This window comes from Schistocerca piceifrons, chromosome 4 (genome assembly GCF_021461385.2).
Source record: "Schistocerca piceifrons isolate TAMUIC-IGC-003096 chromosome 4, iqSchPice1.1, whole genome shotgun sequence".
In the NCBI taxonomy this organism is placed as follows: domain Eukaryota; kingdom Metazoa; phylum Arthropoda; class Insecta; order Orthoptera; family Acrididae; genus Schistocerca; species Schistocerca piceifrons.
The window spans coordinates 465,561,497-465,577,289 of NC_060141.1; positions in this window are offsets into that span (position 1 = coordinate 465,561,497).

Consider the following 15,793-nt stretch of genomic DNA (forward strand, 5'->3'; position numbering starts at 1 on the left):
GCTTGTCTTCGTGCTTGCGAATACCTACTTTGGCTGAATCTTTCCCCAATACCTACCTTCTGGAACGTTATGAGCAGGGCCCTCCAACTAGCTCGGGATATTGGCGATGTAACGAGCCAGGTTGATAGAATATGGAAAGATATCGTTAAGGACATCCAACAACTCTGTCAATCAAATGGTTCAAATGGCTCTAAGCACTATGGGACTTAACATCTGAGGTCATCAGTCCCCTAGAACTTAGAACTTCTGAAACCTAACTAACCTAAGGACATCACACACATCCATGCCCGAGGCAGGACTCGAACCTGCGACCGTAGCAGTCGTGCGGTTAAGGACTGAGCGCCTAGAACCGCTAGAGCACCACGGCCGGCTCTGTCAATCAATGGGAGAGCTGGGTTCTCAGGACGATCACAATGCAGATTGCGTAAGGGTAAGAGGAAGACCAAAGCGTTATTGACTTTTTCAGTTTGTGAAGTGCTAATGACAAGGGATTTCAGATCGATTCCGTATTCCTGGATTTCCGGAAGGCTTTTGACACTGTACCACACAAGCGGCTCGTAGTAAAATTGCGTGCTTATGAAATATCGTCTCAGTTATGTGACTGGATTAGTGATTCACGGTCAGAGAGGTCACAGTGCGTAGTAATTGACGGAAAGTCATCGAGTAAAAAAGAAGTGATTTCAGGCGTTCTACTCTTCCTTTTCTATATAAGCGATTTTGGAGAGAATCTGAGCAGCCGTCTTCGGTTGTTTGCAGATGACGCTGTCGTTTATCGACTAAAAAAGTCATCAGAAGATCAAAACAAACTGCAAAACGATTTAGGAAAAATATCTGAATGGTGCGAAAAGTCGCAGTTGACACTAAATAACGAAAAGTGTGAGGTCATCCACATGAGAACTAAAAGGAACTCGTTGAACTTCTGTTACACGATAAATCAGTCTAATCTAAAAGCCGTAAATTCAACTAAATACCTAGGTATTACAATTACGAACAACTTAAATTGGAAGGAACACATAGAAAATGTTGTGGGGAAGGCTAACGAAAGACTGCGTTTTATTGGCAGGACACATAGAAAATGTAACAGACCTACTAAGGAGACTGCCTACACAATGCTTGTCCGTCCTCTTTTAGAATACTGCTGCGCGGTGTCGGATCCTTAAAAGATAGGACTGACGAAGTACATCGAAAAAGTTCAAAGAAAGGCAGCACGTTTTGTATTATCGCGAAATATGGGGGAGAGTTTCACAGAAATGATACGGGATTTGGGCTGGAAATCATTAAAAGAAAGGCGTTTTTCCTTGCGACGGAATCTTCTCACGAAATTCCAATAACCAACTTTCTCCTCCGAATGCGAAAATATTTTGTTGACACCGACCTACATAGGGTGGAACGATCACCACGATAAAATAAGGGAAAGATATTGGTGTTCATTCTTCCCGTGGGCAATGCGAGATTGGAATAATAGAGAATTGTGAAGGTGGTTCGATGGACCCTTTGCCAGGCACTTAAATATGAGTTGCAGAGTATCGACGTAGATGTAGTTGTAGATGTAGATGTGAAGCTCTTTCCCTTCAATAAATCTTCAATTTATCTGATACTGTGATCGTTTGTTTTTCTGTATATGTGCATCAAATCTTCCGATTTATGATCCATTCCGATAATTCCTTTGAGCTGCATGGATTGTTCTTTTCTTCTTTTTTGTCTTACAGTGTAATTAACACTTACTTTTTTGCCATCTGCCTTGCTTTCATTTCACTGCGCATTGTATGTAGTTTGTGGAGATCAAAATCGACGCTAAGTCGTTTGTCAGAAATGTACTATAGAGCCAAAGACACGATTGTGGGTACCGTGGCTGACGTTAGTAGGGGAAAAAATACCAGAATCGACTTAAACAGTAACACAGAAGTGTCAAGCCAGAGTCCGGGTTCAGACAGCGAGGTAACAGTTGTACTTGAGAATACAATTTGCCAATCCACATGCCGAGCCGAGTAATTACTTCGTGTAGGAGGCGATTGTCATCACCCTGTGATACGTCTGCACTACCACTGGAAACATGGCAGCCTAAAGTCGAGCTATGAATCACACAAATAATATCACCGTCAGTCTGCGAGCTAAAATGAAGTTAATAAAAGAGAACAACTGTAGGTCAGGTGGGTATTTAGAGAGCTGTGGCTTTGCCTTGACGTCGTAATACAGTGGGCGCCTCAAAGTCCCTGCGTCAGACATCTAGAAATGAGAAATCATTTCACGGAAAACAATTTTATTACAGGCAAAAAGTTCTGTCGCTTCCCAGCAAAACTAGCAGTCTTTTTGTATTGGTTATGCCCCTGAGAGCTAGTAGAGTGTACGCACTCTGTGGAGTGGGTATGCTTTGTGTGTTGCCGATAATCCAGTCATATGTTGCATATGAGAGCTGGCAGCCCCAGGCAAATTAAAATACTGTTTCGCTTAGAAAATGTATTTCTCCGCTTAGAGACACTCAGTCTTGAGGCTTGTTGAAAATCACTGTATCAGTTTTGTGGGGTAGGTAGAATGAAGTACACCTGGTTGTTAGACCCTTCTGGTTCGGTGAAATCTTGTTATCCCAGGATGCCGAAGAATGCCTAGAGTCGCCAGGAAGCGTCAGCGAATATATACACAAGGGGCTTTCAATAAGTAATGCACACATTTTTGTGCCGGTCAATTTCGGTTTAAAAATGCGGAATTTATTGTGGGACATATGGAATATTCCCGATTGAGCCCCCATTGTTCCATGAAGTTCCGATAGGTTGGCAGCGATATACGTATTATTCAAAACGGCGTTCCAAGCAGATAGCTGTCACTGGGTTTCTTTTGGCGGAAAATCGAAGCATCGCCGATACACGTTGGCACTTGCAGAATCTCTGCTGGTACCTAGCAGCGAACGAAAGCACGACGAGTCTTTGGGCGAGCCGTCTGTCATCTTCATAAAAAGGTCGCGCAACCTCCCGCGTGACGGCCGGACGCACACGGCTGTGAGTCCTGCAATGTTGGAACTTGCGGACACTCTCATCCGAGGTGATCGACGGATCACAGTCACACATTTCGACGCTCAACTGGACGTCTCTGTTGGTATGCTGATACTCTCATCCATCAGTTGTGGTACACGAAGGTGTGCCCGTTGCGCTCCTCGCTTCCTAAAAGAAGAAAATGAAGAGGAACGACGGACCATCTGTGCGACATTGCTTGGATGTCACGAGGCTGATCGTAACAATTTTTTATCGAACGTCGTCACAGCTGATGAAACATGGGTTCATAACTCGCACCGGAAACAAAATGGAAATCCATGGAGTGGCGCCACACCACCTCTCCCCCAAAGAAGTTCAGAGCCGCACCTTCAGTCGGTGAGTCATGGCGACGGTCTTCTGGAACTCAGAGAGTTATTTTGTTTGATGAGCTCCCTCTCAGTGCAACGATCAAATCGGAAGTGTACTGTGCTACCCTCAGGACACCGAAGAAACGACTTCTGTGTGTTCGTTGCCTCAAAAACTCAAACGAACATCACCTCAATGACAACGCAAGGTCTCACATAAATCCGCGCTTCCCAAAGGAACACACAAAACTTCATCGGGCGGTTCTCCCTCATCCACTATCCACTCTACAGCCCGGATCTTGCACCTTCCCACTTCCATCTGCATGTCCCAGCGAAGGATGCACACAGCGAGAGGCAATATCTCAATTTATTAATGCGGCAAGGCGTTGACTCCGACGTTGACCACTACACTGCTACCATGCAGGCATACAAGCCCTTCCAGTAAGGTGCCGTAAGGCCATCGCATTGAACCGAGATTATGTTGAAAAAAAAAAAAAAAATAATGGTCTGTGGCCGAAAGAGTGGGGAATAATATGGTGTATTTGAATTTTGAACAAACCCAACCAGCTTGAACGCAACTTCTATAAACTGATAGGTACGCAGGAAACAGGAAGGGGTGGCAGTGGGGGTAAGGGTGAGGATTGTGCATGAGGCACGACACGCACGAGACGGACTTGTAGCGGCAGTAAAGTAGTCACACGCGGTTGCGAAACCCTCACCACGCTAGAACATCTCTTGCTGAGACCAGGAGTCAGATTCAGGCAGCTTGTGTGCTGTGTGATCGTTCATTCGAGCAGTAGTTTTTTTTTATTTATTGGAGTGGAGGCTGAAGCTATATTTTGTTCTTCTTAACATTGTCTGTTGTGTGATGCTGAACAATGTCAAGAGCAAGTTTTTCAGATCTTACGAGTGTAAATGATCTGCACCGTTGTCGAGTCAGTGGATTGATGTAGAAGGTCAGGGCAGTGACGTACTTCGCACGTTACACGTCTGTATCGAGAAAAGAAAGCAAAGGAAGCCCACTAAACTCCCTTAAAAAACTGAACGATAGAGCTGCTGCAGCTCTAAATATAAACAAAAACTTGGTCCTGAAGAGCAGAAAGGAAATGTTCGAAAACGAAGAGGAACCTAGAAAATCTGGGAGAAATTATCTATGCATAAATGGATTGTCAATATGGTTTACTTTGTTGGGGATATGATATGTCGTCTTGTTTATGGTTGTATGGCAAGAAAGGAGTACCCGACACTTAGCAGATTATCGCCCTCGAGGGCGCAGATCGTTTTCAAGGCAGTCTCAAACCTTATTTACAGTTCTTCACAACGTGGGTCTTATTATATACAATTCTCTGGATATAAGCTGCTAATATGGTGAGAAGGTTCAAGCACGTGACTGAATCGTTGTACGTTTCGTACTGAAACCCAACTGGTGGTCGCTAAGAACGTTTCTTACATGCGCAACATAATAAGTCACTTCTAACTTACATTATGTCGTGTTGGAAATCTCCTACAGAGTTCCGGTTTAGAGAAGATGAAAACAAGATTTATTCTTAAAATATGATTTCCATCTTCTAACTTTAATAACTCTCTATCCGATTAGTACCCTAGCTATGCTACTGATAAGCAAGATTCAACAGGGTGGAGATGATATACCTGCATCTACATACATATTACATACTCCATATTACGGTGCGTCGTTGAGGGTACCCTGTACCGGCACCAGACCATTTCCTTTCCTTTCCCACTCGTAAATAGAGCAAGGCGAAAACGACTTTATTTGGCTGTGTACGAGCTCCAGATTCTCTTATCTTCGTGGTCCGTCAGCGAAATGTACGTCGGTGGCAGTATCATCGTAGTGTGATAAGCTTCAAATACCGTTTCTCTAAATTTTCTCAATAGTAAAATTTTAAACAAGGTTGCGTGGTCACAGACTGTTTACAAAATAAAATCAAAGCAATAACAACCCTCAGTCGCAAAAATTAAGTCTTTTCACCTAGGTTTCGGCACTACTATGAGTGCCATCAATAGAAGATGTTTTACTTCTGATCAAAGCACTCACAGTAGTGCCGAAACCTAGGTCAAAAGACTTAATTTTTGCGACCGAGGGCTGTTATAGCTTTAATTTTTCTCAATAGTGTTCGGCGGAAGCAACATCGCCTTCTCTCCTCGGATTCTCATTTTAGTTCCCAGAGCTTCTCCGTAATATTCGCGTTTTTGTGGAACTTAGTGGTAACAAATCGAGCAGCACGCTTCTGAAATGCTTCAGTGTCTTCTTTTAAGGGGTCCCATACATCCGAGAAGTACTCGAGATTTGGTCACACCAGTTTTCTACCTGTGGTCACCTTTGCATATAAGCTACAGTTTCCTAATACTCTCCCGATAAACCGAAGTCTACCACTCCCCTTCCCACTGCCTCTCTAACATGTTAGATCCATTTCATATCACTTTGTAACGATGCGCCTAGCGGCTAGATATTTAATCGATGTAATTGTCAGACTGTGTTGGCTGCGCAGGTAGTCCGGGACAACGATGGCTGCTCCCTCAAGCGCAGCTCTTGGACCCCATGTATTGCGCCGAAGGGAACAGCCGATTGCCGTGGTTGTAGTGAGCCTTAGCAGCTCCAGCCGTCCGCCCAGGCTAGCTCGGACAGTGACCACAGACAGCTCTGCATCCGAGAGGCCGCGAGTTCGCGACCCGGCTCCGCCCGTGAGGTCGGCAGCTTGCAGTCCGCCGGACTATGTCTCCCAGATAGGGGAGGCCAGCAGCCCTCTCGCTCTTCACGCCGGTGCAACTCCAAGGTGCGGCCCGCTCCACCACAGCTACGGCGCGTCTGTGCAGAGGAGGTCGGTGGCAGTTTCAACGGCCTGGTTGGCAACCGATACCCATCGCGAGAAAATCGTCATGGTTCGCCTGCAACTTAAACAACTGCCATTCTCTCCGGTTCTAGACACGGACAGAATGGCGACACGACTCCCCATTTGTGCCCCCGGGTTCGCTTATTTATACGTCTATTCCCTGTGCCTCTGATGCAGTTCCTTTGGAGGGTGCAAGCAGAGCGCTCTTTAAAAATTACATCAGCTTCTCTCAGCCCACTTCGGTCTCTACACGCAGGTCACTAGACAATTCGTGGACCCCATATAGTGCCCCGAAGGGGAACAACAGACCACCGGCGTAGTAGTGAGCCTTAGCTGTTCGTCCCGACTATCTCACAAGTCGTGCGAATAATGATTATTCCGGTTTCCTGAAACTCGTGTCCTTTTTTTTCCAACCATACCGGTCTTCCTCATTCATAGTAATTCAACTATACAGTTTCTGGCGTGCATAAGGAGTACAACCAATCTGTACTCATCCTCTGAAACTACGTTCGGGCTGGCAGAAGCTCCTTCGCCCAGAGACAAACTCGCTTCACATGACCCCACATCAGTCCGTACTTGGCCACCTTTCTAAATCTACCCGTGACATTATCAAGTGAGCCTGCCTGTACTTTGAAGCTACCAATACTTCTCATGTTCTCACCTCCATATATATATATATATATATATATATATATATATATATATATATATATATATGGCTCTGAGCACTATGGGACTTAGCTTCTGTTGTCATCAGTCCCCTAGAACTTAGAACTACTTAAACCTAACTAACCTAAGGACATCACACATCCATGCCCGAGGCAGGATTCGAACCTGCGACCGTAGCGGTCGCGCGGTTCCAGACTGTAGCGCCTAGAACCGCTCGTCCACCCTCGGCCGGCTCCAAAATATCCCCTGTTTCAATAAATACGGGTGAATGGTGTAGCAGTGAAACTCCGTGTTTCTCCCCGAAACAGCTAGAGGAATCGCTATCTGCAATCTGACGCCATCTGTTTTCACCATAGCTATATGGAACAACAGTGCCAGATCCTGCTGGAACGCTTTGACTATATGCTGTATCTCCGTGGGAAATTGAGTTTCTGCGCGCTTCAATCTTATCGTGAACGCCTTTGGTGTAACCAACATGGGAATAAGCTACCCAGTCACAGCGTGAAACCTCACCCTCTGTGAAGAATCGCCACTTTACTCCTAGCATTCGGAATTTGGTCCGCTAGCCCACGGAGAAACAGAGCTGGGTTCTCAAGAAGGGGCTGAATAAGGTTACAATTGTGGACGGCGGCATAATCAGTTACTCTCGGTTGCACAACAAATACGTAAACTTTATTTAAAGAAATTAAAATTTTAAAACAATCTCTTAAAAAAGCATAATTGACTGTATGATGGCTGAGGGCCTTACCACAGGGAAAAAAACCCACAATTTTGAGGACGAAGGCTACCAACAATACCTCAAACAACGAACGGCTAAAAGGCCTGAATTTGAAGTCAGAAGAACAATTCCAAATAGCACATATTGAGATAAATACTTCGTTTTACAACGAACTGTAACACTTCTGAAAGCCTTATCATAAAAGAAACGAAATTATTACTCGGCTGAAGGCCACAAACAATTTCAAATAACAAACGGTTGAAGGCCTGAATGAGAAGTCAGGAAAACAATTCCAAATAGCACATTTAAAATAAATACCTTTTAACCGTGAATTTACTTTCAAAATCTTTTCTTAAAGAATTTACTTTATTTACTAGCGATTCATCAAGAACATTAACACACTTAATCACACTAGGTGACCGTGGAGGTAGTTGCCAGGGAGTAACTGATGAAAATGAAATTACCTTTAACAAATTGGAATTTTATTCGTAAAAGACTTTTCAAAACAGATTTAAAATTTATAAGCAGAAAAGCACCTCGAAATATCAAGTTACAATTTTATTTAGAGGCAGAAACAACAATATTGACAGTATGAGCCTTCGGGCTGAGAAGCTTGCCGCTCCCTTTCAACACGGCCGTAGTCACGACCGCTCACAACAACCTCTGAAAGACTACACTGGTGCAAATTTGCAACACACAAGATTTCTTTAAATTAAAAATTTTAATAACTCGCACAAACACATTAACTATGCACCCCGTAAGAGGGATGGAAATGGTACAAACACTCACACTAAGAAATTATTTGCCACCGAAAGTGCAATTTGTTTTTAAAAGGACTATTACGGAGGAAAGGTGGAAACTTTATAAAAAGGACTATTTAAATAAAACCCATGAAATTCAGACTTACATAAAATGTACAACATGCTCTACATTACACATATACCGCCTCGCAAGATGATAGGCTAGACAAAAACATATTTCAGGAATTCGGCCATTACACCTTAATTCTATAAATTCGTTAACACCGAATCCGAGAAACATGACAGACGCAGCTTTTAACGTACGGCAGACCGACATACAGACACTAAATGCCTAACAAATGCGGACGAAAGGCAGGCGAGAAAGCTGGGGACGAGGGACTGACCAAGAAAACAAGTAGAATTTAACAAGTAAGCGAAACAACATATCAGTAATCACTTAACTTCTAATAAACGGCGATGTCTGGCGAAGACCTGGCACAGCACCCCCAAAACGCTCTCCCGAACCGTCCGCTGCCAGCCGCTTCATCGGGCGGAGGAAGGCGCGCCGATCTCCCGTCTCACGGCGTCGCAGCTCGTCCCGGCCAGACTGATGTCGTGGTTTGACTCCTGTTGCTCTCGTGTCGACCGCGAAGCCACTACGCCTCGCTACACGGCGCGGCCACTGGACTGACGTGGCGACCTCACATGCACCGACGCCCCAGGCGGATAAGTCATCTTGTGTCCCAGTGCGCGACCGACCAACCGCTCGATCCAACCGCCAATGGCCGTTGCCTGAGCAAACTCGAGCAGATTGGCGGCCTAACACATACTAGCACTCCGGACGACAGACAGACATTAACCGCCTCACCAATGCGGACGAGAGACAGACCCAGACTAACTTGGCTGACCAACTGACCAAACTCGCCGAGACCGACAGACTGCCCCTTTGCCGAGCTCATAGCGCCCCTTAAATGCACATGAACAGGCCACTTCTCCCCTTTCCCACAGAGGGAGACACCAACGCTGCGATTGCCACAGCGGCGCCACCGCCAGAAACGGAGGGCGACTGCTTTACACTACGCGCTGCGGCGCGCTCTCCAAAACAGCAATTTTTCCACGGCTCAACCTCGGCTTTAAAACAAGTCTGCTTAACAAAACTTACTGTAAAACGGCTGAAGGCCTTATCACGAAAGAAGAGAAATTATTGCTCTGCAGAAGGCCACACAAAACTTCAAATCACAAACGGTTGAAGGCCTGAATTCTAAGTCACAAGAACAAATCCCAATAGCACATGTTAAGATAAATACTTCGTTTTAAAACAATCTGTAACACGGCTGAAGGCCTTAAAATAAAAGAAGCGAAATTATTACTTCGCTGAAGGCCACAAGAATTTCAAATTACAAATGGATGAAGGCGGTAATTAGAAGTCAGGAAAACAATTCCAAATAGCACCTTTTAAAACAATACTTTGCTTTTAAGACAACTTTGCTTAAACAAAACTTACTGTAACACGGCTGAAGGTCTTATCACGAAAGTAGTGAAATTATTGCTTGGCTGAAGGCCACACTAACAATAGTTAGAAAATTACAAATATCCTTAAAACAAACATCACATTCTAAGGAATCAGGACAAGCGGTTCTCAGCAAGTCTTCCAAGGGTCGGCCTGGAAAGGTAACTCAAACATTACGTAAGGGGAGACAGGCAGCCAAGAGTTGTAGCCACGTAACAGGAAGGCAACTCAAACTAGAAGCAGCTTAAGCGCCAGCCAACCGACTAACCAATGCACCTAACGTCCGATCACTGGTGCAACTATGCAATATTTTTAGGCAAGGGCGAAGAGTCAGACAGCACTACGTCTTCAGAAAACACCAAGGCCGAAGGAAACACTAGAACCAAGGTCGACCTCTCAAAATATATGCACAGTACAATAGAAGAGGTTGTCGAACTATACGCCGTGTCGGACAGCATCAACACGATCAGGAAAGGTACACTGCCGGAAAAGTATGCTAACCTCAAGGGCAGGTAACTGGGGCATTAGCGGCCACAGGGCAGAAAATACCGCTGTTTGCAATTCACTAATAAGAATAATACTAAATTCAATGATGAATAACACATAGAGAAAGACGTTTGCAATATTTCACCACCTCGAAACACTTCACTAATTACCACCAGCCTCAGCGGGCCTGGGGGCAACAACCCGCCGACCAGACGTGAGATATCAGAATAGTCGAGGTTGCATTAGCAGTTAACTCTTCACTCAACTTAAACGTCCAGGGTTCGGTGTGCAACGAAGTCGTCGCTCTCGCAGCTAGACCTCCTCAATCCGGCAGCTTGCCCTCAGGCTGCACAGACCTGCTTGCTGCTCCGCCCCAACCGAACTTACGTCCGTCCGCAACTGCCTGCTCCACACAACGGGACCCGGAAATACTAGCGGTTGCTCCAAATATAGTACCACAGTACTCGTATGGATAAGCGCTGCTGCTTCCACTCACGGGCAGGCAAGCCAGCAACTCAGTGACGCGAGTACATCGAATAAGAAACGAGATGCCATAACCGCAATGACAAGATGCCAAGCAATAAACGGTATGAACACGAGCCGTGCACGACTCAGAAACCTTGCTACATTCATTTCATCGTTCAACGCACCTCTGAATTTTGCCCAAACAGCTATTCAGCACCCTCTTCTTTTCGCTAGCACGCCTCCGACCTATGCACCTCATTCCGAATCTCCTAGGCTTACACTGTCGTTTTCAGCGACCATTTATGAACAGTAAGCCGCACATCCCGTTGTCTCGAGAACATCACATACATTTCTAGACGTTGATTGTCTTCCGCCCTACCTCGCGCATTCAGAGGTACATCAACAGCAGGACCACCCTAATTCCCAAGGATGTCCTCACGTATTCACCGTATGCAGAACAAAATTACTCTATCACCCCCTCTCTCCGTCCGAGGCGGCACAATCCACAAAGAAACAAAAAAAAGAAGGTTCAAATGGCTCTGAGCACTATGGGACTTAACATCTGATGTCATCAGTCCCCTAGAACTTAGAACTACTTAAACCTAACTAACCTAACGACATCACACATATACATCCATGTCCGAGGCAGGATTCGAACCTGCGACCGTAGCGGTCGCGCGGTTCCAGACTGAAGCGCCTAGAACCGCTCGGCCACACCGGCCGGCACAAAGAAACACTGTCAGTTATAACGACATGAGTATCTAACAAACCCGCAAAAACAACAAATATCCCCATAACAAAAATGTATGCTCCCTGATATAATAAACCAAAAAAACTACAAATTACGTTTATGCTACTCACTTACGCGACCTAAACCGGCACAGCATATCACGCACCTTGCGCTGCTCACCAATTCCTGGTTCCCTCTTTTTACTCTTTGTAACTTTGACCTCCTGGTTGATTTCCAATAACTGTGGTATCCCCTCTACCATTCCTTTAAACGGTTTTTTTGCGAGTGACGTGTATAAGAGATGTTTCTGTAGGGAACTGTATCTTCACGTTAATGTATAGAGACGTGTAGAGGCTAGTGACCACTACCCACTGTCCCGTGCGGTATTCTGGTAATTTGCCCAGGCGTCTGTTGAGTCGCTCTTGGTGTTCTAGCGCCTTCGTTTTTGCCTTTTGTACATTTCTCCAAACTTCTCTAATTCTGAAGAGGGTGAAAAAATCAGCCGAACAGTTGGAAAAGAAAGGTTTATTAGCCTTTGACTTACGTTTCGATATTTCTAAAAATTTCTTCTTCAGAATGAGTGGGCGCTGAAAATGTATGTAACCTGTTACAAAAATTATTTTTAGAAATGTAATAAAATATTAATAGAAAATTATTTGTGAGGTAAGCGTACTCACTTGTTACATCACATGATGGTGCATTAGAATACCTGAAGCCGAGAGGCTCTTGTCATACATGAAATTGACAAAAAACAAGAATTATACCCAGCCGTGGCTTCAGATAGCAGCCACATTACATTTAGCGTACTTCAGAATGAATGCTCACTGGTAAATACCCTCAGGTTGAGGCTCTTGCTAACATAAATTTATAACAGGAGTCACAGGATTTGCATACGTTAAGTGTACATCACGCCAGAGAGAGAGAGGCCAACTGTCACGAATAGAAAGGCTCAAGCGGCCAGAAACAATTGAGCTGCACAAGGCGCTAAATACATTCGCGTAAGAACTGTGCCTTGCTTATGTTAAATAATAGCATTTTACATTAAAGTAAGCATGAAATTTCCTATACAACGCTACTAAAGATTTAGTAGATTTACATTGCATATAAAATTACTAATACTGTGCTTAAATTCAGAGTGCAAAAGAAAAGATCGCTTTACAAACGCATGCAGAAAGCAGAGCAAATATAAGCTAAACAACATCACTAAAAGGAAAGAAGAAGAAAACTTCCGCTTAACACTACGGAAGCTTAAGCGATAAGGAAAATGGGAAAGAAGTAGGTGCTATATATATGCGCGTATGCACTGCATGTTACTGGTGTTAAGTAGCATAATTTTATATTAGAGGAATTTGACAATCTCTTATAGAAGTCCATTAATAAATGCAACGATTTTAGAGGTATACATTAAATATAAAATTATCTGTAAAACACTTATGTAGCGAAGTGATATCTCAGGGAGCTTTAATGTGCAGAAGATAACTATTAATACTTCTGCTACCAAAAAGGGTGGAGGACAGAATAAAATGGATAAAGCTACATGGCAACATAAGAAATGAGAACCTGCTGCTTAACTGCACTAATACCATATTTGGAATATCAACTGTAGAAACATGTGCTAATAAGGCCTCGAAAAATGAAACTTAGTGATATGAAATGTCAGTAGCTTAACAGTCGAGAAACAGTATTTTAAGGAAAACGGCGCATTGACAATATTAGTGGAAGTCGCTAAAGACGTATTATGTGACCATGAGCAGCGGTTTTAATCCATCACGGAAATGCTTACTCGCGAGTTGCAAACGATCGTTCAAAATGTTACCTTCTCTCTTAGAAATATGTTTATAAATTCCAAGTTCTTGTAATAAAAAAAATTTTTGGCCTTTTGTTTCTTTAGGTAAAATTATGGTTTCCTCTAATTTACTCTGTGCATAGTCTGAAATAAGTAAATGTTCAGCAAATGAGGAATTATGCACAGGTGCTCCTTCTATTTGGCTTTAAAAGCTCTACCAGTGTGCTCTATATAACAGCAATCTTTACACATGATTTTATAGACGCCTGAATGAGTGAAAGGATCTCGTTCAGTTTTTAATGTATGTACAATATTTTCCTTCAAAGTATTGTTCGTAGGGAAGGCAACAACTTTGACAACCATATTTTCTAGTCAGGAGACGGCCAATCCTGTAGGACACATTACATAAAAATGGCATCGAAATAAACCTGCCATTTCTTCTTCGTTACTCTTCAGTTTGTTGTCATCTAGTGTTGAAAATTTTTTATGTGCTACTTTCAAATGGTTCAAATGGCTCTGAGCACTATGCGACTTAACTGCTGAGGTCATCAGTCGCCTAGAACTTAGAACTAATTAAACCTAACTAACCTAAGGACATCACACACATCCATGCCCGAGGCAGGATTCGAACCTGCGACCGTAGCGGTCACGCGGTTCCAGACTGAAGCGCCTTTAGCCGCACGGCCACACCGGCCGGCTATGTGCTACTTTGTTGGTAAGTATCTGGTCAACTATGTCTTGATTGTAACCATTATTGCTAACAAAAGTCTTGATCAAATTAATCTCTTTCTGAAAATCGTATGGGGAAAGTGTCTTTGGTAAAGCACTATTTATTGCTGAATGGAAAAACATGACTTCATGAGCCTGTGGATGCGAAGAACTGATAGAATAATAGTATCAGGGTTGGTTGTCTTACGATGAATGTCGAAAGTGACACTGCCATTCTGTGTATTTTCAGATCAAGAAAATTTAGGTTATCGTTCTCATATAGAATTTCTTTTGTAAATTAATTTTCTCAAAAAAAAAAAAAAACGGTTCAAATGGCTCTGAGCACTATGGGACTTAACATCTGAGGTCATCAGTCCCCTAGAACTTAGAACTACTTAAACCTAACTAACCTAAGGACATCACACACATCCATGCCCGAGGCATGATTCGAACCTACGACCGTAGCGGTCACGAAGTTCCAGACTGAAGCGCCTAGAACCGCTCGGCCACACCGGTCGGCCTTAATATTATCGTGGAAGCCGTTAAAGGTGTCACATAATAAATCTAATTCTTGGTCAGTTCCATCAAATGCAAAGCTTAAGTCGTCCAGATAACGATCCATAAAACTGTATTTTACTCACTAATTCTGACTTGGTTTTGAAGAAGCCATCTTCAAGGGAGTTAACGAAAATGTAGGCTAGAATCCCAGCTAAGGAACTACCCATCGCAAGGCCAAAGGATTGAACATACAATTTACCGTCAAAAGTAAAATAATTGTGTTTGAGCACTACCTTTAACGACCTCATTAGTTCTGTACTTTACATCTCAGTTAACTTTTTATGCAGCAATAGGTTCTCTTCAACGATTTCAAATGTCACGTCAGTCGGAGCGTTTGTGTACAGGCTTGTAAGTTCTCGGCGCTTCAGTCTCGAACCGCGCGACCGCTACGGTCGCAGGTTCGAATCCTGCCTCGAGCATGGATGTGTGTGTTGTCCTTAGGTTAGTTAGGTTTAATTAGTTCTCAGTTCTAGGGGACTGATGACCTCAGAAGTTAAGTTCCATAGTGCTCAGAGCCATTTGAACCATTTGAACAGGCTTGTAATATCAGAGGACAACAACTTAGTACTAGGAGGCATTTGAGCATTTTGATTTTACTAATAAGATCTTGCATATTTTTAACGGAAAAACTACTAACAAAAGTAAAAGATCCCTTGAGTTTACTTTGTAAATGTCTGGCTAACTTGTGGTGAGCACTCCCTATACTATTTACAATCAGGCGGATCGGATACTGGTTGTTATGAAACTTGAAATAGCTTCTTAAAACGGGAGGCTTTAGATTCACGTTCAATAACAATTTTCTTCTGAAATTTCCCGAACATGTTTCAGTATTGTTTAAACAGTTACGAATTTCTTTTTGCAGGCCAACGGTGGGTTACTAAAACTAATAGATTCACTGGTATACATCACACATAAAATTACTAATACATTTGCTGACAGTAATTCCTTAGACAAATTCAGCGTGCAGAAGGTAGAGTACTGTTTACTAAAGATTACTGTTACAGATTCGTAACAGTTGGCCTCTGTCTCTGGCGTGATGTGCACTTAACGTATGCAAATATTTTATCCTGTGACTCCTGTTATAATTTTATGTTAGCAAGAGCCTCTTCCCGTCGGCATTTACCAGTGAGCATTCATTCTGCAGTAAGATATATGTAATCTGGCTGCTATCTAAAGCCTTGGCTTGGGATAATTGTTGCTTTGTCAATTTTATATATGACAAGAGCCGCTCGGCTTCAGG